This window comes from Rhipicephalus sanguineus, chromosome 11 (genome assembly GCF_013339695.2).
Source record: "Rhipicephalus sanguineus isolate Rsan-2018 chromosome 11, BIME_Rsan_1.4, whole genome shotgun sequence".
In the NCBI taxonomy this organism is placed as follows: Eukaryota; Metazoa; Arthropoda; class Arachnida; order Ixodida; family Ixodidae; genus Rhipicephalus; species Rhipicephalus sanguineus.
This window is the reverse complement of record NC_051186.1, coordinates 74,909,648-74,935,565: the sequence shown is the minus strand read 5'-3', so window position 1 is coordinate 74,935,565 and position 25,918 is coordinate 74,909,648.

Sequence of the window (25,918 nt, the reverse complement as noted above, 5' to 3'; positions counted from 1 at the left end):
TATATGAATATAAGATTCGGCAGTGTGGTAGATAAGCATGCGAAGAACTTAATGCGCAATTTTTGTCGCTCTGCTACAAGGATTGTTCGAGATAAAGACCTTCAAAGTAAAGGAAATAACGTTTCCTGGGCCAATTTTGAGGTTTTTTTATAAACACATCTACACTACACATCAAAACTAAAAATACCTGAGCAGAAGCAAAAACATACATATATTTAGTTAAAGAAATTTCAGCTGCCGAACTTTAATATATTTTGTGCAATTCATAACGAAAGTTGGCCAAAACAGCAGAGCGGATGAGCGCTCCACTCCACCTCTTGGTCATTATCGATTTCCTGTGCTTCGAAAAAATTTTTGGCGGCAAAACAAATTGCGGATCTCTTCTTTCCACTCATCAGGCAATAATATATAAAATTTTGAAATAAATTTGAGAGGTCGACCAGCCATCGATTGTTCGATCTTACGTGGAATCACCCTCCTTCTTTCTCTTTCTGCCATTCGTTCTGTACATTTCTCTCTTACTCTTTCTATTATTTGCTTTACTCTCTCCCTTTCTCACCCTCACTTCTCTTTCCCACCCCCTTGCTATATTATTCTATAAAAGGCTATTCTATGCTCTTCTAGCGTGCCTGAATAGTCGAGTGGATGTACCGGAGTGGGTTTTCAGAGTTGAATCATTGTTACACGTGCCAAAGTTTTGACATGCAGCCAGCTAACAGCTGATGGTGTATCATTGCACTGAATCATTGTACTATTCCCTGGTTTATAATTAACGTGTTAACATTCTTACGCGTGAGGCAATAAAGAAAAAATGCCTGAATAGTCGAGTGGTTAAGACGCTCGCCTTCGCATTGTGGGTACGTGGGTTCAAAACTCGCCTCGCAAATACACTTTCTCCCTCTAGAATTTCTTTTTCTCTATCTTTATTTCTCTTTCTTTCTCTCTCTATCTATTTCCCTCTCCCTCTGTACTCGTTGTCTCGCCCATCAGAGTTATTGCATCCCGCACCAGAGAAATCGGTGCGTGATGTCTTTCTTTCTGTCTTTCTTTATGCCGCATTGCGCAATGCTCTGTCCTAACTGTTTCCATCCTCCATGCCGGGAATTGCACCTTCATCCGCGTGCTTAGCAACGCAACACTTCAGTTGGCACAGGCAACAACGACTGCCGTTCATTCATATACACGCAACAATGAATTGTGGCAACTTAAATTGACAAGTCACCTCGATAAAAAAATCAAATTGCCACATCAGGAACGGCTGATTACCGAAACGCCCACGATCGCGGAAAACCGGGTGCCGGCGAGCTAACAGAAATGCGGTCCTCGAAGGTGCGGCGCTCTCATAAGTATTTGTATGCGCAGTTTTCCAATAATTGATGCTTTCTCGACCGTGGGCTTCTCGGTAATCAGCCGTTTCTGATGTAGACATCTGATCTTTCACCAATGTGACTTGGTCCTTTCACGTTGCCACTTTTCATTTTATCCTGCTTATAACGGCACGACTGTCCGTTGTTGTCTGTATCAACTGAAATGCTGCGCTACTAAGCACATGGATGAAAGTCTGATTCTCTCCATGGAGGAAGGAGAGAGTTAGGAGGGAGCACTGCGCAATGAGAAATTAAGAAAGAAAGGAAACAAAGAAAGAGAGAAAGTAAACAAACAAAGAAAAGAAAGAAAATGAAGAAAGGAAGAGTACAAAGAAAGAAGGAAGGAAGAAAGGAAAGAAAAAGAAAGAAAAAGGAAGAAAGAAAAGAAGAAAGAAAGGAAGAAAGAGACAAAGAAAGAAAGAAAGAGAGAAAGAAAGGAGGCAAGAAAGAAAGAAAGAAAGAAAGAAAGAAAGAAAGAAAGAAAGAAAGAAAGAAAGAAAGAAAGAAAGAAAGAAAGAAAGAAAGAAAGAAAGAAAGAAAGAAAGAAAGAAAGAAAGAAAGAAGTACGTCAGGCACTCAGACGCAAAGCTACGCTTGCCCTCATTTTCTCGATGTGGTAAAGGCTCCTCTCTTTTATTCTTTTTAGGGGCGAAGCTCCATAAAGCGGCACCCGTTCGTCCCTCGTAGTCGTAGTGCGTAACCAGTCGTAACGCTAGTACCAGATCTCGACCTCCAAGGTGGTGCCGGTGGGAGATTTTTCCTGTGCGTTGTTGAACAATAAAAAATTCGCAGCGTGCGCGTTAGCTAAAAGCCGAATTCTTCTGTCTCTCATTCCTCATTAGCAACCATTGGCATGTTCCAGTAGGAAACGTTAGTAGAAGTAGAAGTGTAAGTGTTAGCTAAAAGCCGACTTCTTCTGTCTCTCATTCCCATTAGCAGCCATTGTTTACCTCCAAGGTAGTGCCTGGTGAGATTTCTCCTGTGCGTGATTAAACAATAAAAATTTTGTTCAAAACGCCGTTGATTGATGAAATAAGCCAACGAAAGACGCCAGATGTTTTCTAAAAGCAAAACGAAAGAACGCCAGATGTTTCTAAAGCAAAACGAAAAGACGCCAGCTGCTTAACGAAATACGCCAGATGTTTTCTAAAGCAATGGTTTTCTAAACAATGAAAATTCACAGCGTACATGTAAAATTAAAGTGAGCTGCAAGTCGTCATAACTGTCATCGAACCTTTAGTATAAACGCGCCCGATCTCACGTCGGTGATGATGTACTGGGCAGAATTCACGGAAGATTCACGGTTTACCGATGAACCTCCGCAGCTTCGCCTACTCATCATCATTCACTCCGTGGATATGCTGTGATATTAACACGAAAGTGTTTTATGCCGGGGTCCACCACGGCCCCACTGACGCATTTCCGTCACGAATATGACGTTGTAAAATATACGCTAAGAGATGGCAAAGAAAAAAAACTAGAAGAAAAGTTCTATTGCTGGGAGTCGAACCCACGACCCCTCGGATCCAGAGCGTGCGGCGGAAACCACTGAGCCACAAAGCGCACGTTCCTAAGCTCACTAACGGCAAGCTATTTATATACACCATTTACCTTTCGCAGTACTCAGAGCTCCGTGGCTTCGGCGTGTTCTTGTGATCACTAGCGAGATGGCGCGAGGAGCGCGCCATCTCGCTAGTGCGCTTTAAAGGTCGTCGCCCCGCGCGTCGCAATGCGAGCGCGCTTCTACAGGGGGTGTCTCTCGAGCGTGCGTGGTTATCTCTCGATCGCGGCGGTTTGTACGTCTTGTCCTTTCACCGCAAGTTTCCGTTGACGATTCAGAGAGCACGAAGGTCACTTTTTCTCGCTGCAGCAGCCGCGTTTCCGAAAAGAGCGCGCTGCTCACTAGCAAAGAAGTAACAATTGTGACAGGTGTTCGTTCGCGCTCGTCCTGTGTATGCTGTTTGCGTGCGTTCTTTCTGCTTTAGAGCGCGCAGCAAGTTTGGACCTGCTTACCGTACTTTGCGTGACATTACAATTTGTTGCTATAGCAGTCATTCCTTCGTCCTTGCGGAGAAACAATGCACAATAAATGCTCAACTACTCCTGTGAAGACATATACTTTCGTGTTATACCGATTCCTTTGAAAGGGGGATCAGCCATGTTTTTTTTTTTTTTTGCTTAAGCGAGTGACCTTACCCTTTCTCACTCAGGCTAACACAAGAAATACGTTCTGCTCTGAGGGCTCACTCGCACTCGGACTCAGACTCACCGAAATTGTCCTCAGCCGTACTCACTCCGACTCAGACTCACTAAAATTTTTCACAACCAGACTCACTCGGACTGGAACTCACCAACCCAAATCTCACGCGGACTCACTCAGACTCATAGTCGCGGCTCCATCTGAGTTTGAGTGACTCGACTAATGAGCGAATTTGCCGACCTATGATCGCGGGGACTACAGGCGAGGCCTAACAGTGCCGCCGCTGGGCATCGAGTCCGTCCGCTCGATGCCGCTGGGCATCGAGTCCGTTCCGTTCAGTCATCGCACACAAACTCACGCTCACAATTCAGGATGTTCGCTGATTAAGGTACAGAGCACTATTTGTCAGTGGTGGGTAAAGGCTGGGTAGTTATACAAGGGGCCTGCTACGATTTGCTGCCGCTACGAATGTCGCGCGCTCTGCCCCTGCAGGAAACAACGGTGCAAGGACATTTCAGAGGTTGAAGAGGCCACCACAGAGACTAAAGCACGCGACGAGCTACGCATGAATAGAAATATTAGACACTCACACGGCGGAGCTGTTGCCAATGTAGCCATGTTTCGTCAGGAACGACTCACGGTGGCGAGGAACTCTTGTTCATGTTCTTGTTCACCTTCAACTGTGGCTCACACCCACTGTGGGGCATTGGCCAAGAATTGGGTGGTTTTATGAAATGTTATATTTTGGAAGGGAGGTTAAAGAATAGGAACATTACAAATTTGATAGGAAATTTTCGCGCTTGATGAAATATGAAAAAAGATTAATAATAAAATAAAATAAATCAATGCCCTAACCTATACAAAATATATACATGTGTCGACACTGAAGGATACTAATATAGATTAGCTAGTTAACCGATTGGTTTCATTGAGATAATCCCTCATAGCCACGCAAACCTTCCCATTGGAGAACCCAGAAATAGAGGCTCCAAAAGACAAAATCACAGGCACGAATAAATTCATTCCAATAGCACGTAAAGGTGTTTCCAAAAGGGATTTTCGTGCTGTAGTATATCGCCTGCAGGTCAGAAAGAAATGATCAATATTTTCCAGCTCACCACAGAATGCGCACAGTGGAGAAGGCGCCTGAGCAGAACTTTGTTGGTTGAAATTTTCCTTCGGTACACGACATCGCAGCCTCGTAATTGACACTTCCAGTTTACGGGTTTGACAAAATGACCTCCGCCAGGGATATAATAAGTGCCGATATTCCGCAGAACTTGTCAGTGCTGTGTTGCAAAGTATTGCATCATGCTACGCCTGCGAAATCGCGCAGCCGTCACATACATAAGCGGATGTTCGAAAATAAGGTAAAAGGAATCCACTGATCGACGACTTCGCTAAAGAATCGGCAATTTTATTTAGGAGTAACCCTTTATAACCAGGAACCCAAACTAATCAAACTTTTCTCAAATGTGTGGGTACCAGTGCACGAAACGCCTTTATTACGTGGGAGTCAGCCCCAGCAGAAAGTGCAGCACAGAGAGGTAGAGAATCTGTGATTATAACGGCAGAGGTAATTGCCCAGTTTAACTTGCGCAATGCGAGCACTACTGCCAGAAATTCAGCCAAAAAAAACAACGGGTATGAAATTGGGTAGTCGAAGGGAATAAGACCAATCCAAATTCGGGCTAAATATACCAACACCTGACTTTTCGTCGCGCTGTGATGTATCTGTAGCAATAATAACGTTAGTTCTAATGCTCTGCAGGTGTTGTTGTAATAAACCGTCTAAAGTATGATGGGGGAGTAATTTTGCATTAGTAGGAAAAATATCATCAAATTGAATACCCACAGGGTACGAATTATCACGAGTCGGGGTTATATCGCAGATACCTATCTTCAGAGGGCCCAGTAAACGTTGTACGAATATAATTTGTGGCTTGCGAAATCGCGGCCATCTAGCCCCAAAAAATAATTGCGGATTGGAAATAAAAGCTGTTTCTTATTGTCGTAATGGTGATTCGTAAATTCTTAAGAATGTCTGAACAGTCAGAAGGCGAAACCGGCACGAAAGAGAAGGAACCCTCGATTCTAAATATAAAACATGGTTAGAAACCGTTTTGGGGAGGCCGAGGCATAAGCGCAGCGCTTCTCTTTCCAAAATAATTAGAGGCCGTATCTTGTAGGCTGGAGCACCAGAGAATAGTACGCAACCAAATTCCAAAATAGGGTGAACGTACATGCGATAGATCATTAATAGTGTGTCTCTTCTCATACCTGTGCGGTAGTTGCTTAGCCTACGCAACATGCCGACAGCCCGCGCCCCTCTTCCATCTGTATATTCGATGTGGGGTCGCCAGTTAAGAGATGGATCATAAATTACCCCAAGGTGCTTAATAGACACCACCTGTGGTATGTCCTCATAATAATAACTCAGTGAGATGTGCACAGGGCATTGCAGTGTAAAAACAAGAAGGGCACATTTACTCGGATTAAGCAAAAAGTGATTGTGATCGAGCCAGTTCTCCAGGGTGTTAAGGTAAGTCTCCATCCATTCATTCAATGTATGGATATTATCTGCCGTTGCAAAGAACGCAATATTGTCAGCATACACATAAGTTGCTATTTCCTCGTGCCATGGAAGGGTGCTCATTAGTATATTAAATAGCGCCGGGGAAAGCACTGAGCCTTGCGGTACTCCTCTCGTTTGTGTGTGAGTAAGCGATGAAAAGCCGCCTTTGAAACAATAAAATTTTCTGTCCACAAGGAATTTTTTAATCCACGCTACTATGTATGCCGAAAAAATTAGATATTCCAATCGATCTAACAAAATACCATGTTCTACAGTATCATATGCTTTAGCGATGTCTAAACTAACTCAAGCCGCATATTTATTACGTAGTCGTGCTAAGTGTATACTACTTTCTAAATGAACATGGGCATTCCAAATTGAACAACCAGCCCTGAGCCCAATTTGACAGGGGCTTAGAATTGATCTCTCGTCAATAAAACCATTGATTCGACTATGGATCATTCTCTCAATCAATTTCACTAGATTTGAGGTCAAGGCGATTGGCCTTATGTTATCCAAAATATTCCCTCCATCTTGTTTCTTAAGCAACAATATACTTTTAGCAGGTTTCCATTCTAACGGTATCCATGCGTTCTTTAAGGAATTATTCACGAGTTGTAAAAGAACGTTAGGCGATTCCTGAAGTAAAACTTTTAACATTTAATTCGTAATTCCATCTGGTCCAGAAGCTGTGTTTGGTATACATAGTACATTCTGAGTGAGTTCATATAAAGAAATTTCCAGAAATTCATGCGAAGATACCGACATGTTGCGAATAGCCGATAGATTAGTAGTAAATCGACGTTCTAAACCTTTGGCTATCTCTTCCAGTGAGGTGTTCAATTCTTGCGGAGTCAAGATGCATGATTCTAATGTTAAAGGCGTTGGTATTATTTTTGATAAGTGCGGCAAGTTTGGCGGGTTGGTAAAGTTGCATTACTTCGACTGGGTAGCGCAAAAACACGGAACAAAAGATAGAGATCTTTTGTTCCGTGTTTTTGCGCTACCCAGTCGAAGTATTATTTTTCTTGTCCGAAGATACGCGAACAAAGCATGCTTATTGTTTTATTTGGAAAGGTAATCGTAATGTGTAATGTCATATTCTTCTTTCGCTCGGTTAACAATGCGCTTAAAGGGACACTAAAGAGCAAAACGATTTTTCTCGCATTAGTAAAGCAGTCTTCCACGATACCAAAAACACCACGCTTGCTGTGAGAAGACGCTTAATATGCGAGAAAACGCGCAAAAAGGAAATACAGGTGGCGACGCCACCTTTGAATTCCCGCACCATTTGCCGTGACGTCACATATTTTTGACGGCGCCTGCTTGGGCCTACGTAGTTCCTAATCGGTTAAATCGAAGTACATTGCCCTCTGAAGGGGCCAGAGGCTTGACATAACGAATTTGTGGAAATTTCGTCGAGCTAGTGGCACCAAAATATGTTAAATGCTCTTTGTAATCGTTTACCTCACGAATTACACAGTTCGGCGCGAAATTTAAAAATGATACTTTGAACTTGGTTTTCTCCCTTAATAACAAACCTATATTGGTGAAGTAAACTACAGGGAGTTCTACAGTGGGGCGTGCCCATTAAGGTGAACGGCCCAAGAGTCGGGCAATGGTAGAAATCAATTATGTGTAGAGATATTGTTCCGGACATGTTTGTAGAGATATGTGTAGAGATATATGTAGAGATATGTAGAGATATTGTTCAGGACATATTGAAGGATACGATTTAGAGAGGCACGAAATACCACCGTCCAAGCACTACTTGTACTCGTATATGAATGGTTAACCAGCGAAGTTGAAACAGGCGCCCCCGGTGTTTATCACTGAGTTGATCCCGAATGATCAATAAAGCCTTTCTAAATTTTGGTTACGTCTGATCAAAAACCGTAACTGACGTTTGCCGCCCCTCTGTGACCTTCTTCTTTTTTAATGCAACAGTGGTGAGTAGTGGGACTTGCCCAAGTTCTGTGGCACATCTACACGCTAGGAGCTCTCGAGCACGCAGCGCGGACGAATTTCGATTTCGCCTACCTCTATAAAGATTCGCTGAGGAAAGTAAATAGGTAATAAACTTTATTGAGGTCCGGAAGAATCTTCATCCTGTTTTACAGCGTAGCTGCTATGCTTTTCTTTATGCCGTTACGCCTTCGCATAAACTATCATCATCAGGAAGGGCCTCTACCTATCTAGCGCGTGCAACGCAATAACTCGGCCGGCACACGCTCTCTTCATCCTCCTCTTCATCTTCCGCTTCGCTCCCCGAACATGTGCGCCCGGCGCGCGCTCTCCCGCTGCGCCGATTATTCCGGCGTGCGACGCAATAACTTGGATGGGAGACAGAACGAGTACAAAGAGAAAGAAAGAGATATGTAGAGACAGAGAAAAAATTCTTGGCGAAAAAATTTATTGACGCGGAGGGATTGGAACCCGCGTACCCGCGATCCGAAGGCGAGCATCGTAACCACTCGGCTATCCAGGCACGCTAACCGGGAAAAACATAGCCTTGTATATACAGTACAACAAGGGAGCGGGAAAGGGATGTTGGGGTGAGGAGGAGGCAAAGGAGGAGCGGAGAAATTAAGGAATGGCATAGAAAGAAAGAGAAAGTGAAAATCAAGGGGGGGAGAGAAAGCCAGAAAGAGCGAATCAAAGAAAAATAATGATATAGGCAGAAAGAGAGAGAGATAGAAAAAAGGGGAAGCGAGAAGTAGGAAGAAATATATATAGACAGACAGAAAGAAATAGAAATAGACAGGCAAAAAGACCGAAAATATATAGAGATGAAAGAAAAGGAAAGAGATGAAGAAAGAAAGAGACCAATAAAAAGAAAGAAGGACCACCCAGCTCCGCAGTTCGTTCAGGCTTGGCTCCACTAGTGCGAAGCTGCGAGAATTTTTCTGTAGGGGCAGAACTGCTGCCTGCTCCCACGACGGAACGGGGAGGTCAAGGCTCACCGCCGCACATCGTGGGCCTTTGGAGAGCTCGGAGTTGATCGATCCAGTCGTGGCTCGTCGAATCAATAAAAACTCACAGGGTCTCTTATGCATCCATATCAGTCGAGCCGAAGGCGAAAGCCTCCTTCTGCTGCCTTTTTTTTTTCGAAGTCTATGTAATGAACCTCCTGCGCCTCCCTCCGTAAACTTTCTGGAACTAGTGTGGTTTTGCATGCATCCAGGATCGAAGGCACCGTAAGCTTCCTCCACCTCACATTGTTTTCCACTGCCCGCGGGATTGGCCCACCTTTGGTCAAGCAACCATGTCATGTGATGACAAACAAAATTTTGGCGAGATGTGACGTCGGGACGCCATTTGGTGACGTCATCTAGTCGGGATGATTTTTTTCATGACTCGAGTTCAACGCCTACGCAGGACGCCGACGACAATGGCCAATTTTCGCGTTACATGAGGCATCTAGGGCTTTCGCCATAAAAAACTGGGGAGGGGCGAAGCATGAAGGGAAGGATGTTTCAGCTCCACTAACGTGAAACTCGTGGAGGGGCGAAGCCTGCAGTGTGCGCCGGTGTTTCCTGCAGAAAAATCACTGCTAATGAGTAATGAGAGACAGAAAGAAGATTAGAAGGAAAGAAGAAGACATTTAAGGGCTCGATTTTCTTTGTTAGACACAATATTAATGAGAACAGACAATAATGTCAAGGAAACCAGAGGGCACATTATTTGTAGTAATTATGATATAAATGTGAACAAAGTAAAGTGGCCGAAAAGATAACTTGCCGCCGGCAGGGACCGAACCGGCGACCTTCGGATTGTCCAGGTCCTTACACACTGGCCTGGCATTTTTATGCCCCTATTGTTTACTATCAAAGCAGATACAAGCAAGAAGTTATAGCAGCGACAGCAGTACGACTCGGACACGAGCCTCGGACATGGCGCCGAATCGGTAGCTTGGTCAAACATCAGATCGCAGCAATTTTGCATAAGGTCTATATTCTAATAAACATTACACACGTATTCCTATAACTAGGCAAGCAATAGCCTAGCCTTGCCCGCTTCCACAGAAATACACCAACGAAAGCTGCTCACACTATATTGCGATAAAAGTGACGCCTGTAGTGTAATGTATGGGGCCATACGTTACCCTTTACAGGCCAGTGCAGTCTAGGTGCCCGGTAAGCACACGATATGAACACCACCAACGAATTCACACAAGTATGTTGATACACCTCGTAAGACATGGCTCAAAGAAAAAAAAAACTTGGGGAAGCTACGCACTAGTTCTAAGGACACTGAGGGACAGAGCGGAGCTGGTGGCCTTAGCTAGCATGTGTGGAACCTCGGACTAGCCTCTCTCCTCCACTCGCCTCAGCAAACTATGCTGGGCCCTCCTTCCTCCTTTCCCTCTCCTCACTCTCAGTTCCCTTAACCACCTCCTTGCTACACTACGCTTTCAACTCTCGTCCGCCTTGTGGATCAGTGGTTACGCTGCTCGGCTGCAAACCCGAAGGTCGCGGGCTCGATCCCGGCAGCGGCAGTGGCATTTAGGTGGAGGCGGTATGATAGAGGCCCGTGTACTGTGCGATGTCAGCGCACGTGAAAGAACACCACATGGTCGAAATTTCCGGAGCCCTCCACCACGGCGTCCCTCATATGCATATCTGGTTTTTGGGACGTAAAACCTCAGACGTTATGACCTCCTTCACCTCACATATAGTGGCATTGCACAGCTGTGCTCCGTTTTCCTTCTCTCTTTGCTTCGCTCTTCCCCACTTCGACATTTTTGTGCGGTCGACAAACAGCGCTAATCCGAGCTTAAAGGGCTCCGCTGTTAAAAAATGCGACTGGCACAGCTACTCGCTGACCGCTTCACATGAAATCGATTCCCCACAATGGGTGGCATGTGGCAGAATAATTTGCACGCAGAAACGTAAAAACGAGCGCTCAATTAAAACATACACGCAGTTATCATTCAACCAGGTCACGCGAGCCGAACAAAAACAGTCTCCGACGGATGTGTTGCAGTACACTACGCCAAGCATAAGGGGACTGCGCTTGACGTTGTCGCCTATTTATTCACGGCAGCAGCTTCCGGGGCTAACCCTGCGGCGGCCGTGGTTGATAGTGAAAGTCTCTGAACTTTTTCACACGTTCGAAGGCTCCCTCTTTGAGACAATTCTTCGTGGTGTCCGTGAGGTCAGCGTTGAGCAGCAACCACGAAAGGTTGGACCGCGCGCCGGGCCGCGTCATCATGTACGTGGCCTGGGAAAGCAAGAACGGCAAAAAAAGGAAAAGAATTTAACGGCGCATCTGTGTCAGCTCTTGGTACGCCACGTTAAAAAAAAACCACTTGTCAGGTATGCGCCACAGGAATTGAGCAATCCCCATTACTGGGTACAAGCATTTATGGGAACCACAATAATACGTTGCTGGCGGGAAAGGAAAGTGATTGTGAGAAGGAGTAATGTGACGGTGAGGAGCAGATAAAAGAGGAGAGAGAGACGGTGAAGCATATCCATGTGTAGTATGATATAGCGCGGGGGTGGGAAAGCGTAGTGATGTTAAAGTGGAGAGATGTGAGGGTTAGGAGGAGGGGAGAGAGTAAAGTATAGCATAGCCACGTATAGTACAGTTTACCCAGAAGGTGGGAAAGGAATGTGAGAATGAGGATGAGAGGCAGGAAAAGGACGAGGGGAGAGGGCATAGAATAGTATATTATAACGATATATAGTAAGGGGTGGAAAGGAGGGAAGGAGGAGGGGAACACCACCATCTCCGCTGTTTCCTCAGTCTTCGCACCACTGGTGCGGAGATGGGCCAATTTTTTTTTTACCCGCGGTCGCATCATAGACGATGACGAAAAAATTTTAGACCCCTTCCAACTCCATGTGGAGAAGGAAGACCAACGAAGCTGGGGAAGCGTTCCGACGGCGAGGCGTCGCGCGTGCGTTTGTCTTCACTCGCTAAGTCGCCGTGGGTGGCATTGGCTCGACGTCGACGCGCACACTCGCTCTTCTGAGCGCGACGACGTTCCTTGTACTGCCACGGATGCTCTCTGGAACTTGTAGTTGTAAAAAAAAAAAACACTTCACGTGTCTTTCGGGCGCAACATTTTTTTCTGAGAGAGTTACAACATAAACTACCAGACTTCCACAATAATTTAGTATTAGAACTGTATCGAACAAAGTAAAAATGGATGTTGAAAAGGTATTTGAACAAGTTACAGTCTTAAACATTCGCAAGCAAGTCGGTGTCAAACTGCGAAAATTGGCAACGCGAAATGATGATTCAACTGGATAAAAGATCAGACTGCCATATCAGAAACGGCTGATCGCCGGCAAGCCCGGGATTGAGAAAGGGCCGCATTTCTGTACAAATGCCAGCTCCAGGTCTTCTTTTTTTTGCATACGACGCCGCCGCCGTCGTCGCCGTGAACGAAATCTGTAACTCATAACATGCTTCCCTTGAAAAATATCTTAAAGGGGTACTGACACAAAAATTTAGGCCCCGCGTCTTTTTACTGCAATGTGTTGCTGTGGGCCTGTTAGTCATACCGCGGCACATCGTTTGCAGCAGCGCGCGACAGATATTTACAAGCTCCTCATTACCGAGCAGTGTAAGTTTCGCTTTCATGAACGACAAGCTGCCGGGTGAAACTATCACCACCTAGCGGGTGCAGCGCTCCATCACATCAGCACACAGAACTGTGACACACTTCCGCGCGGTTCCCGAGCAGCCGCCCAGAAGTAGGTTGCTGGAGCGAACGCGCGAGAAAAATGGCGGCTGTGACGTCATCATAACTTGTTGCAGCGTGGTCACGTGAGGGAAGTAGGGGGTCACCAAGGGTCACCTTTGAGGGCGTCAATAGACCGCGGGTGTCGATCGATCAGAAAATTTCAAAATTCATTTAAAACAATTTTCAAGCTATATTCATTGTTGATATTTTGCAGATGATATACGCACGTTCACGGAAATGGATCCCGCAGGCTATCTCAGCCACGAAATTTTGTGTCAGTACCCCTTTAAAGCACAGTGTCTTCCCTTAAAGCGGTCATGAGCTACCCCACGGTCTTGGGGAGAATACACATCTTGCGAATAGCGGGCACTGCTATGAACATCTCAGCCAAATCTTGCAGTCGTGCGCGATAAGGAGAGCTTACACACGGAGCGCGAAGTCGCCATTTTCTGAGGCGCCCTCCTTTCACAACGAGTCTTTAAAGCAATCGCGTTAATAAGGAGTTGTTTGTGGCCAACACGAATTCTTTGTTTTTTGGCTGTGTTAAGAAATTTCGCTCTCTGGTAACCGCTACGAACACGTAGTAGTGGATCGTCATAGGAACAATTAGCTCCCTAGCTTTCGGTGTATATGTACTGTGGTAAATAAAAATGCACTTCACGATATCGGGACTCTCTTCCGAATGCGTTAGTACATGCGCCGCAGCTGGTTGGCCGACCTGCGAGTGCGACTGCGTCTATATGTAAATGCAAATTGTTAATGGCAAATGAATTAAGCAATTTACCTATTCCTATTTTAACCTCTTCTACGGTGTTCGTAAGCATTTAGTTGATGCATCAGCCGCATCTTAGTGCAGCCATTTTGTCTGCCCGCGTTGGGTCGGCTTCAATTGCACGCAAGCCTAAAGAACGTCCGCCTTACCGCCTTCCTCAATTCCGAGAAAGTTTTCAGAAAAGGTTCTACGGAGCTGCGCAATTTCCTTTGTCGGCGCAAGACCAAGCGCACAGGGCTGTCTCAGCGCTGGAAATTTCTCGGTACAGCCCACGCTGTGGTGGCGCCATCTAGGGGCTTCAAAGTGACACGCCACGCACGCGCGCTCTGACTGACCCCACTATTCCCTCCTGTAACAGGCTAACAGCATGCTTCGGTACGGAGCCGCTGGCGCCCGCTGTGTGACGTCGGACAGCGGGTAGCATCCTATTGGTCAATAGCCGGCATAAATCAAAATCGGCGTTTCGATCGTAAGCACTTTTCGCCACGAGGTGCCGCCATGTGCCATCGCTGCGCTCCATAATCTGCTAACATTACACAGTGAGCCACGTTCGCGTACAGGACTGACAACGGCAGAAAGCGGTCGCAATTTATCGCGTGCAAACAAGGTCATGACCAGCGCTGACGTCACTGGTCATGACCAGCGCGCTCGTCGGGACGACAGAAGAGAGAAAGCGCTTGAAGCACGCGACAATATCCCGAAACATCTTCGCTCGTTCTCGACGGATTCGAGAAATTTTCCCTGCAGGCCACTTTGTGAGTCAACACGCTTCGATACTGCTGTGATTCGATGATAGCTTGGCAAGGTGGTTCCTGACCCCTTTAAGTATACGCACACTACTGACACAAAGCAAGTTACCTTCATCGTCATGTATTCAGTCGTGTCGTAACTTATCAGGAAATGCTTGTTCCATCGGTTGTATTCATCATCTGTCGAAACACCGATAGCCACCTTTTCAAGGTTGAGATCCGTCTCTGGCATCTGGCAAGCCTGCACCGTTGCAGTTATAAAAGAGTCACAGTTTCGCCGCGAAGGCGAAGAAATGAATGCGATAGCAACTAATTATAAAGTCAGAAGAAGAAAACCAGGCAGCTCGATACTTCCAGCGCGCCCATCAAGCGCAAAGGACTCACGAAAAGAACACGCGCAGGATGGCAACGAACTAACAACGGTAACAGCTCGACACTTGGAGCGCGCTGCACTGCTCAAACACAGCGAAGGACGTTCAAAAAGAATACACAGGACGAGCGCGAACTGTACCAGTTACTTATTCGTGTTTGAGCGGCGCGCTACAACCCAATGCCCTTCAATATTTTTTGTTTTCTTGAAAACTGCGGTGCGTGGAGTGGCCCGTCCGCGTCTCCTGCCGCGCGGTGGCATTCGACGTATTGTTTAGCTGGCGTTTCACATCGTGTGTGGGTACCGAGATGGGTCACGTTTTAGTGCGCGTCTCAAGGGCAGTTTTCAAACAGTAGCAAAATCTAGAATCACAACTTTAAACACAGCCTGCGTGCAATCTTGCGGGTGATACTGCAAATGCGGAAGCGCCTCCGAGATCTGAGTGCCGCCAGCGTTAAATGGTGTATATAAATAGCTTGCAGACAGTATTCAGCAACACCGGCGTCGCATGTCCCAGGTTCTTTAAATTGGCGCGCTGAGGAAAGAGGGGTCGCAGGTTGGAATCCCGGTGGCGCACTTCGGAATTTTTTTCTTCTCGTTTATTTTACTTTGTTGATTTTATTTATATATAAATACATATACATATCCGGGACATGACGCCAACGGCGACGGCAAAAAACAGCCGAGAATATCCATATAATTGCTGAGTGTCCTTATATTCGCTATTGTTACAACAAATATCGGATATAACGAACACATCTATGGTCCACATATTGCTTCGTTATAACGAGTATCGACTGGATATGCAATGAAAAACTGTTCACGCCGAGATATGCCGCATGGCGGCAGGCAAGCTCGCGGACTACCGATAACACAACGCCTTTGTGCCGGATCTGAGAACAGGAGGGTAAATAACGAACACCTTGTGCTTCGCCGTACTTCATGCCTCCGCCAATGGCACTGGGCCTTCTAGGCCCAAGTGGCTGTGTGCACCTACATACAGGCGATGAAGCATCTCGTGCAGCGGAATACGCGACAGTGCGCACCACTAAAGAGAGGCGGTGCAATGGCGGAGCGCGACGCTGCTGTCGGGGTTCACGCGGTGGTACAATGAGGCCGTACCCAGTAACTGCGAACTCATATTTTGCGGGTGGGCGTGTTTGCGCGTCTGTGGAGTGTATTTTGTTTTCATTTTATATGCGGAGCTGTTTCAGCTCGAAAAAACTCCGTTAGTCGCGAACAAAAGCTATCGTCATGAACCGGCACGCGCTATCTTCATCCTCTTCTTCATCCGCTGCTTGGCTCCCACAACACGTGCGCCAATTTGTCCTGCGTGGGATGCAATAACTCTCATGGGCGAGAGAACGAGTGCAGAGAGAGAGAAAGAGATAGAAAGAAATAGAAATAGAAAAATGCAGAGAAAGAAAGGAAACAAAGACAGAAAAAGATAGAAAGACAGAGGAAGAAATACGCAGACAGAAAAGAGATAGAAGCAGACACAAAAAAAGAAATAGAAAAGAAACCGAAAACAATACAGAAATAGGAAAAAAAGAGAAAGAGAAGAGGTTCTTGATGGAAAATAGAAAGGTGGGGAAGTGACTCAGAAACTGTCTCTCAGTCGAGGAGACCACAACCGCGTCACTTTAGGGGAAGGGGGGTAAAAGGAAAGGAGGAGATGGACGGTGAGAGGGAAGGGAAGATCACAACAGGTAGAGGGCCGGGGGCAGAGGAAGGGGGAGTTCCCTCGTTGTCATCGCTGATCAGGCCTTGAGCACGGCCTTGAGGCGATCTGTGAGTTGCGCGGCATCAATAAACTCGAGCGCCGCGTGTAGGGCACAGCGAACACGGTCCATGGCTCCGGCCGGGTGCAACACATCATTCATGGTCGCGCAGGGTAACCCTTGCCTCCTGAAGGCGCGCGCGAGGTGTTTCCGTTGCGGAGGCAGGGTGGTACAGGAGATGAGGAGATGCTGCAGCGTTTCTTCCAAACCGCAGTCGCCGCGGAGGGGTGAGGGGGCACCGCGAAGGCCGTGCCAGCGCTCGGTGGGCCAGACAGAGGCGGTCCGCAGTGCGTGTAGAAGGGAGCGCTCCTTTCGGTTTAGCATTCCCTCCGGTAGATAACGCGGGGGGCAGCCAGCGGCTACGCGCGCATCAGGGTGGTTGCGAGCGAGCTCTCGCCGGATGTTCTGGCCTGCTGAATCCACGGAGTCCACGTACGTTGTCAGTGGAACCGCAGGGTCGTGTGCAGTCCTCGCCAGGTCGTCAGCAGCTTCGTTTCCCGCGATTCCAACTGATGACCGTATTCATTGGATAGCCACGTCGCAACCATTTTCTCGCAGTGCGTGCAGTTTCAAGGCTACACGCTGTGCGAGTGGGGGGAGGGGGGCGCTCCTCTTTGGTGAGCTGGCGGAGTCCCGACAGCGAGTCCATGAAGATCGCGGCGCGATCGATGTGCGCCGATTCACGGATGAGGTCAGCAGCGAGGTGAATTCCTACTAGCTCCGCCGTGGTGGAGGACGCGAGGTAGGCAAGCCGGCATTGGCGCTTCAATGCCAGCTGCGGTGTTGTGCCGACGGCGGCCGCAGAATGGTTCTGGAGCACGGAGCCGTAAGTGAAAAACTGCACTCTTCCTTCCAGGTCATGTTCCATTCTTGCAGCGGTTTCTTGTGCGGATGTGTTCCGCTTGGAGCGGACTCCCGGGAGCTCGAACCCGATGGAGAGAGGCACTTGCCTATGAGGGGGAGGTCACGGGGGAATCTTGGAGGTGCTGTCCGCGACGATGGCGTCGAATGTGCTGACTAGCATGCCAACGCGGGAGTCGGGCAGTGCGCGCAATTGGGATAGGATGGTTGTTCCATCCGGTGCACGGTTGAAGCGCTCCAGGTGGTAGAGCGCGCGCAATTCGCCTGTGAGTGACGCCGGCCAGGCGCGGGCCTCCGCGAGTGTGTCCGCAATGCGCGAATTGTGTGGAAGTCCGTGGCACATTCGGAGCACTTGGTGGTGGTCGGCGTCGATCACATGCCACTGAATGGGGCGCCGGAGGCACAGCGGCAGCGCGTAGTGCACCTTGGCCATCCCAGTGGCCTTGTAAATGGTCATCGCGAAGGAAGCGGGCCATCCGTCGCCTCGCACAAGTATGCGACGCACACAGCACTCAACACGGCGCGTTTCACGGCGTACGCGGCCTACTTCGTAGTCCCATCGCAGTCTGTGGTCGATGGTGCGGCCAAGGTAGCGCACGTGTGCTTTCCACTGCAGTGGGACACCGTGCAGTATCATGGTGGCAGTGGTTCGGCGAGCACTGGCGCGGGGATGCACAAGGAGTGCCTCAGTTTTCGCAGTCGAGATGCGCAGGCCAATGCCGTCCAAGAACCCGGCCACGGCCACGAGAGCTCTCTGGAGGCACTGGCGGACGGTGTTGATGTAGCGGGTGGGACCGCGCACATACAGGGCAATGTCGTCCGCGTATATCACCACGCGCACAGCAAACGTATCACCTTTCGGGAGGCATTCGATGAGAGGTGCGAGGACCAGGTTTATTAGGAAGCGGCTCAGCACACTCCCTGATGCATACCGGTTGTGACAGGGCGTGGAGTACTGGACACCTTCCCCACACGGACAGTCAGTGAGCGGTCGGTGAGGAAGGCCTTGATGTACTGGAGGAGTTTGCCCTGTGCTCCTAGCGCACGAACCGCGTCGATGATAGCAGCGTGCGGTAGGTAGTCAAATGCCGACTGCACGTCGAGAAGAAGAAGAGGGCTGTGTCTCCGTCGTGCAGTGCCTGCTCAAGCGTGCCGACGACCGTGGCTATGAAGTCGGCTGTGGCGCGCAGGGCACGAAAGCCGCACTGTTGAGGTGGGAATGTGCCGTGCGCAGTGGCTATTCATTGAAGTCGATGATGCGCCAGACCCTCCATGGTGTTTCCTGGCACTGAGGTGAGAGAGATCGGCTGGTGTGACTTCAGGTCTCGCTGCGGTTTACCGCGCTTCAGCACCCGCACAACCATCGCTGTACGCCAGCAATCCAGGAGGGAGCCGCTGCGAAAGACCTCGTTGAATGCAGCGAGCAGGAGATGGCGCTGGCTGTCATTGAGGTTCTGCAGCATGTTGTGCGTGATGCCGTCCGGTCCCGGGGCGCTGCCGTGACGTCTGCGGTTCAACACACGAGCAAGCTCGTGTTATGTCTGCGTCGCACAAGCAGGCTAGGTGCTCCTAAAGGGCAGCGTCGGGCGGCGCAGGAAGCGACAGAACTGGACGGCGGCTTCTGAGATTGTGGGCGCTTACGCGCGTAGGATCGGGGGCTGGGGGAACAAAGGCGTCTGCCAGTAGTTCAGATAGTGCGAGCTCGGTGATTCCGCGCGCCACCGCGATCCCAAGGACAGGGTAGCGAGGAGCCCTAGGGTTTAGGAGAGACCTCATGATGGGCCAGCCGCGGTTGCGGCGGCGGGGGTCAATGAGAGACGAGCAGACACTCGTGCAGCTGTTGCGCCTGAGGCGCCGCGCTTGTCGTCTGCACACAGCCTCAATACGGTTTTGTTCCGCCCAGTGTTCTGCACAATAGGTGCGAATGGCACGGCGCTGTGCGCGGCGACGGGCGGTAGGAAAGTTCAGAAGCTTATTGTCAAGGCACTGGAGCCGGCTGGAACTACACAACGCGTAGTGCCCATGCGGGCGCACTCAGCCACGTGCGAGAAGTAGTCATCCGTGGGCTCTCGGGTCGCACAGAGCTCACGGAAGACACCCCACCCCACCACATCGTACACTCCCGTCGCCCCGCGACTCGGATGAGTGGGGGAGAGGAGGATGGGGTAGTGATGCGACCCGGCGGTGTCATGGGCTCGTGTCCACGAGTAGGAGCAGCACTGTGACACCAGTGCTAGGTCGATGCAGGAAGGGCGGCTTCGGCGGCGGACGAAAGTTGGCTCGCCGATGTTTGGGATAACGAGGCCCGCGGTGGCAATCGCGTCCGACAGGCACCGCCCGCGTAGGTCTACCTTGGCGGAGCAACAGCTGTTGTGGTGCGCGTTGAAGTTTCCACACACGATACAGTCAGTTGATAGAGCCGCGGCAAGGTGTGGCACTAAAGCAAAGTCCCAGCTGACGTTCGGGCGAACGTACACACATGCCACCGAGGTGTCAACACCACCCCTGCGAACCGTCACAGCCAGGCACTCCACGTCTTCGTTACAGAAACGCTCGCAGGAGATGCACACGTGTGCGATGGACGCACGCGCATACAGAGCAGTTCGGAGGGCGCCGGGGGCGTGATCGGAATCCGTGCAAGGCACATCCGAACAGCCGTTCTCCACGCATACCGTCGCGCCGCTGTAGCCGATGAAGCCGCTAAGCGAGAGGTCCTCCGCGCTGGCGCGCCTCTCCTGCAGAGCAAGAATCTCAAAGTGGCGTCGATACCGGTGCTCTTCTAGCTCAGCATGACGGCGGCGCAGCGAACGGCAATTTCATTGCAGGATGCGCGGCCTGGGGCGGTGGTGTAGACTACGCGCCATGCTGGTTCAGGGCCTGGTGTGTGGCGAGAGCCGCCGCGCACAGCGAGTAGGCAAGGGAGCTGGGTGAGAGGAACTCCAGCGTTGCACGGAACTCTGCCGTTGGCACGGCAATCGCCGACTTGCGCCGATCACTGGTGGAGGGATCATTGGGAGCTGCGTGTGTTTCTGGTGAGTCACTTCCAGAGTGACCGCCGGCGATGTCAGCGAAGAGCACGCCCTGCGTGACTGGCTGGGAGGCATGAGCCTGCCTGAAGGAGCTCGGGGCTGAGGCCGTCTTGGCGCCCTGTTGTGGAAGTGCCTATTGGTATCCCGGCTCTCTCCTGGCTTGGGCGCGGGCTTCTGTCAGTTGGCGCTCGCTCTGCCAGCGAGGGCAGCGTGGTTCTGTAGCGGGGTTTTTGTCGCCACAGAATATGCACTTTGGTGTTGTGGCAGCGCATTAGGAGGGCTCGTCGGCACTCCCGCAAAGAAGGCAGCGCTGGTCGAAAGTGCAAGCTGCTTCTCCGTGGCCGTACCGTAGGCAGCAGTCACAGTGGGCAGGCCGCGGGCGTCGTGGTTTGACGGTACGGCGCTGCTGCTTGTAGAGAACAACCTCTGTGGGGGGCTTGCTGCCCTCGAAGCGGACGATGATGTTGTGCCCGGAACGAGAGCATGAGGTCACAGGCAGGTTCGATGTCATTTTCTCCCGCATCTCTTCTCTCCGAGTGCCGTATCACCACCGAAGATGATGCCACTGCGTGTGTTGTTTGCGGCTTGCCTCGCACGCACAGCGACGCCGCATATGTCGCTGATGCTGAGCAGCGGGTCAAGTGGAGAGCCGGTGGGCGTGTCTGGGGCGACGACGTTGCGTCGGAAATTGACACGGACGCGCACCACACCGGCCAGGAACGAGGAGATGGCCTTCTGTGTGGAGAAGCGAATGTTTGTTCTCCTGCTCCTGGGCCGGTAGGGGACCGTCTCCACAGGGCCGCTGGCGTTGGCCCGGGGCACGGGGCGGCGAGGCGCAGCCGCATTCTGAACGTTTGCTTTCGTTGTTTCATATTGCAAGGGCACTCTGTGGAGCTGAAACAAGTGAGGCGCACAGAGGGGTGCCAGGGGGGCACCGGTAGAGGGAAGCAGGGGGAAGGCTGCTGCCTCCTTTTCAGTGGTCAGGCTGCCCAAGACACAACTTGGGCGAGAGAGGGCTGGCTCCTTTTTGAAGGGGCTTCGTCGCTCTCTTGTGCTTGTGCTGCGTGTTGTATCAGCTGTTCGCTCCCCTTCTTCGCTGACGCCATGACATCAGGGTTGGGGGCAGGGGTGGAAAGGGCTCTCGGGCTCTCTGCCGTGGGCGCGGCGCCTCGAGCTTGTTCAGGTGGGGAGGCTGTTGCTGCGGTGGAGGCAGGTGAAGAACCGCTCGGGCTGCTCTCCGCGGTGGAGACGGCGGGAGAGGAGGAGGCCGGGGTGACGTACGAGCACGAGGAGGGAGAGGGCAACCCATGTCTGCTGTTCCTGTAGCTCTCTTGGCGAGGTAAGGAAGACAGGTTTCCCTCCAGCTCCGCCTCTGATTGGTTGCATTTCTTGCCATCCTTGGAAAGTGGAGGGATGGCGGGGTTCCTTCAGTGGCGGTGGCAGACGATGCTTGTGGCAAGAAAGTGGCGGCGGCCGTCTGCTATGCTGCCTCGTATTGAGGGGGAACGTCCATGGTAGCAGGGAGGTGTGTGCTGTTCTCTGCCTTGCCTGTTTTCGCCCGCGGTGTGCGCCGCGGGAAGGCCGAGGTTTTCGTCGTCCTTCGAGTACCCCTGGGAGTGCTCGGGGCCTCTTCCTTGCGCAGGACGCTGGTGGCGTCTCTCAGTTTCCTCGTGCGACGTTTTGCTGTGGTGTTGGTGGCTGAAGGGCGAGGCGGGCTGGCCCGTTGTGCCTCCTCCTGTCGCACGAGGCCTGCTGCCTTCTTCACAAGAAGGTCGTAGGCCCTGGAGTGGCTGGTGTCGCCGCTCAAGGTGTAGCCCTGGGGAAAGCCCGGGGGTAGGTTGTCCTCCATCTCAGAGGGTGAAAGGGCACCACAGCACGTGCTGTCATGGTAGGCGGTGAATTAAGGGGGACGGGTTAGGGGCCTACATTATTCCTCAAGCCCTAATGAGGGCTGCGCGCTAGGCGCTTGTTCAAGAAAAATAAAATAAAGCACGCACGGGTGGCTTGAAAATCCATACAAAAGAAGAAACTTGGATACGAAGCGACCCGTTCGGGCGCCTAGTAGACGACCTACTAGAGAGAGAGAGAAACAAAGAAAGATGGAGACACAAATAGAGAGAGGGTGAAAGTGAGAGAAAGAAGAAGAGCAAGCGAGAAATAGAGAGAGAAAGAATGGGAAAAGAAATAAGCAGAGAGAAGAAGGGCTAGAAAAACAGAAAGAAAAAGAGAAAGAAAAGAAACAAAGAAGGCCTCCCACCTGCGCACTTCCTTCAGGTTTGGCACCGCTAGTGCGAACCTGCCTTAGTTTTTTTCTTTTCTTGTATTACCGATTCTCTGGCTAGGACACGTTAGATTTGCCCGTCCGATACAAATGGCTCAGCCGTGCATCGTCACCATTCTCAAATGAAGACATCTCGAGTAGTGCGACTGCGCGTATTCCGATGCGTGAAGAGTGAAACTTGCCTGGGAATAGTCCGTGAGATAGAAGCGGTCGCACCGCTGGTACAGTGCACTATTAGGGGTTACGGGCTTCCCTTGCAGCCAGTACATGACGACGCCCATCTGCAGTGCGAAGGCTACGATGAGCGACGGCCTGCCGAAGGTCGACCTGGCCATGTTGGAGGCCTTCTCCTGCGGTTTTAAAGGGTCACAAAAGTGAAACAATGAATTGGTTTAGATTGATAAATTATACATTGAAAAACTCGTATGTCGTTAATTCCACAATCGTATGTGAATTCGTTAATAGAATAGAACATCAAGATCAAAGTTTCATTTTCAAATCACGCGCCGAATTCTCCACATGACTTCCCGGATTTCACATTTGCTCAACAGAATTTTGTGAAAAGTTGTATGCTCACTCTACGGCCCTCTCACAGAAGAATGTACTTCATTTTTGCCGCTTAGGAACTACGTATGACCTTGCAAACGACGTCAACATACATGACGTCACGGAATTTGGTGTGGGAATTTCAAGGTGGCTTAGCCACCTGCATTTTCTTTTTCATGTTTTCTCGCTTACCAAGTGTCTCATGCGGTAAGAGTGGTGCGTTCGGTATTGTGAAATTGTAATTTTCTAATGAACGAGAAGTCTTTCTCTTTAGTGTCTATTTAAGATCATCTTGTGTCATGGCCGTCGTCCTCAATCTTACCTCCCGCCCCACCCCAGAGTTCTAGGTAGTAAGATGCATCGTTTAAGCAAACCTTGTAGGGCTATTGCTTACGAGTACTATAACGTCATAAAAGTCATGTTGGGGCTCATATTTCATTAACATGCAATAAATAAGGTGATGGCTACGGCAGTACAATTGCTTATTTGTGACGAGTTTCTCGAATTTTGATGTCTGAATGAACAGAAAGTTGCTCTTGCATCCCAAGCTTTTTTTTTTCCTTTCAGCGGGTTCCTAAGAGCGCCCAGGAGTGCATACCAAAACGTCAACTTGAGCAAAATGTCACATACCGCGGCCTGTGAAACAACGCATCTCCCACATCTCATATATGGGCAATTTCTAAAGGAGATTTGGCATCAGGATTCGAGAAACATATCGGTACTGATCCCTAGAATGACTCAAATCTTGACGCCGATACTAAAATATAGAAATTCAGTTCCACCACTATGCTTCAACACATGGTGACCGTATGGGGTGCCTCACGAAAAAGAAAAAAAATGTTAAAGCCCAGTGCAGTCTCTGTGGCATACCCGAACAAAGCGGTATTAATCGCAATAGGCGAGTTACTTATGCGAGTACCAGTTAGCACGGTCACAAACAGTTTATTCCTTGTGAAGCCGCGGGCCGCTACTGAGACGTCCGCGGGCCATGTCTTTAAGACCCCTGGGCTACAGCATCATCAAATCACTCGAACCAACGATTAAACGACGTACCGCGTATCAAGGCAGCTTCGGGCAATTATATGTATACCCTCCATCTCAGCACTGCCTTGTCCACAACAAGTCATCGAAAGCCCAGCTGTTGCCGGCTGTCATCGTATCTGGTATTGATCACGGAGAATGGTAAACTGCGTGAAGTGTGTTTCAACATGCTCAACCTTGTGAGTATTAAAGTTTTGCACCATCCTCAGACACTCTCGAGTTTCACTAGTATACGTACGCTTTTGCTGGACTGAGCGACTGTTTTATTGTTTAGCTGTGGTTGCCAAGAAGCGTTATGGCGTTCTATTTTTTTTGTTTATTTTGTTCATTTACATATCTATCTAATACTGCGAACAACCATTCGTCATGGCGAGAGAGGGCAAGTGCTGATAAAAACAAACACTGTTACCAGGCGTCAGATAAGTTCATAAATGAAAAAAAGCACAGCTGATCCCTCTGTCGTAGGAATCGGTATTACACGAAAGTGAAACGCGACTTCACACACGCAGTTGAGCGTTTCTTGGGCATTCTTTCACCACAACGGCGAAGGAACGAATGCTATAGCAACAAATTGTAATGTCACGCGAAGAACGGCAAGCAGCTCGAAACTTGCAACGCGCTGTTCAAGCAGAAAGGACGCACGGAACGAGCATACACAGGATGAGCACGAACTGTCACAGTTGTAACTTATTTTTGCGTGAGCAGCGTGCTCCTTTCGCAAAAGCGGCCGCTGCAGTGCGCGAACTGATGTTCGTGCTCTCAACGCAAAGTTGCGGTGAGAGCACAAGGCTTACAAACCACCGCCATTACGAGATAAGCGCGCGCACGAGCGACCACGTACTGTATAAAGGCGCGTCCTCATCGCGACGCGTGGGGCAGCGATATTTAAAGTGCGCGCTTCGAGGCCTTCGCGCCATCTGGCTATTGATACCGAAAACACGCTGATGCACCACCTACCTCTGAGTACCGCCACCGGCAAATCGAGTACATAAATAGCTCGCCGTTAGCATGGCGAAGGACGTGCCGTCTCTGGCCTAATCGTTTCGCGCCGCGCGCTGCGGAGCGTGGGGTCGTAAGCTCGACTCCCGGTGACAGAACTATGTCTTCTAGCCATCTGTTAGTCTTTATATTTAGAACGTCGTATCCGTGACGGAAATACGTCAATGGTGCCGTGGTGGACGCCGGCATAAAACACTTTCGTGTTAAAACAAAAAGATGCAAATAAAACATTCACCGTTTTCGCGTTACGCTTGCTATGTTGTATTGTAGCCCGCGTTAACCTAATATAGTATATCGACTCTTCACGGACTTTGCATCCGCATTATGTAATAAATAAGTGAAATAAGAAGTGTTACTTTATTCCATGCATTGCGACTCCTCCAGCACAACAACCCTCTCCCCCCCCCACACACACAGAAACTTTTTTTCAATTATTTAACTCCTTCCGGGTCTCAGGGTCGCAAAGTGAGCATAAATAATTGAAATGGTTGCACTCTTGCAATGTGTCCGCCTTGCGGCACAAATCACACCGTGATGAAAAGCACCCACCATAGTCGGAGTAAACACGTTCAAGCTCTTGTAAGCGTTGATTGGCAATGTGATGCAGTGGTCTTGATAGGGCATATTCAAAATTGTGGTCATTAACACCA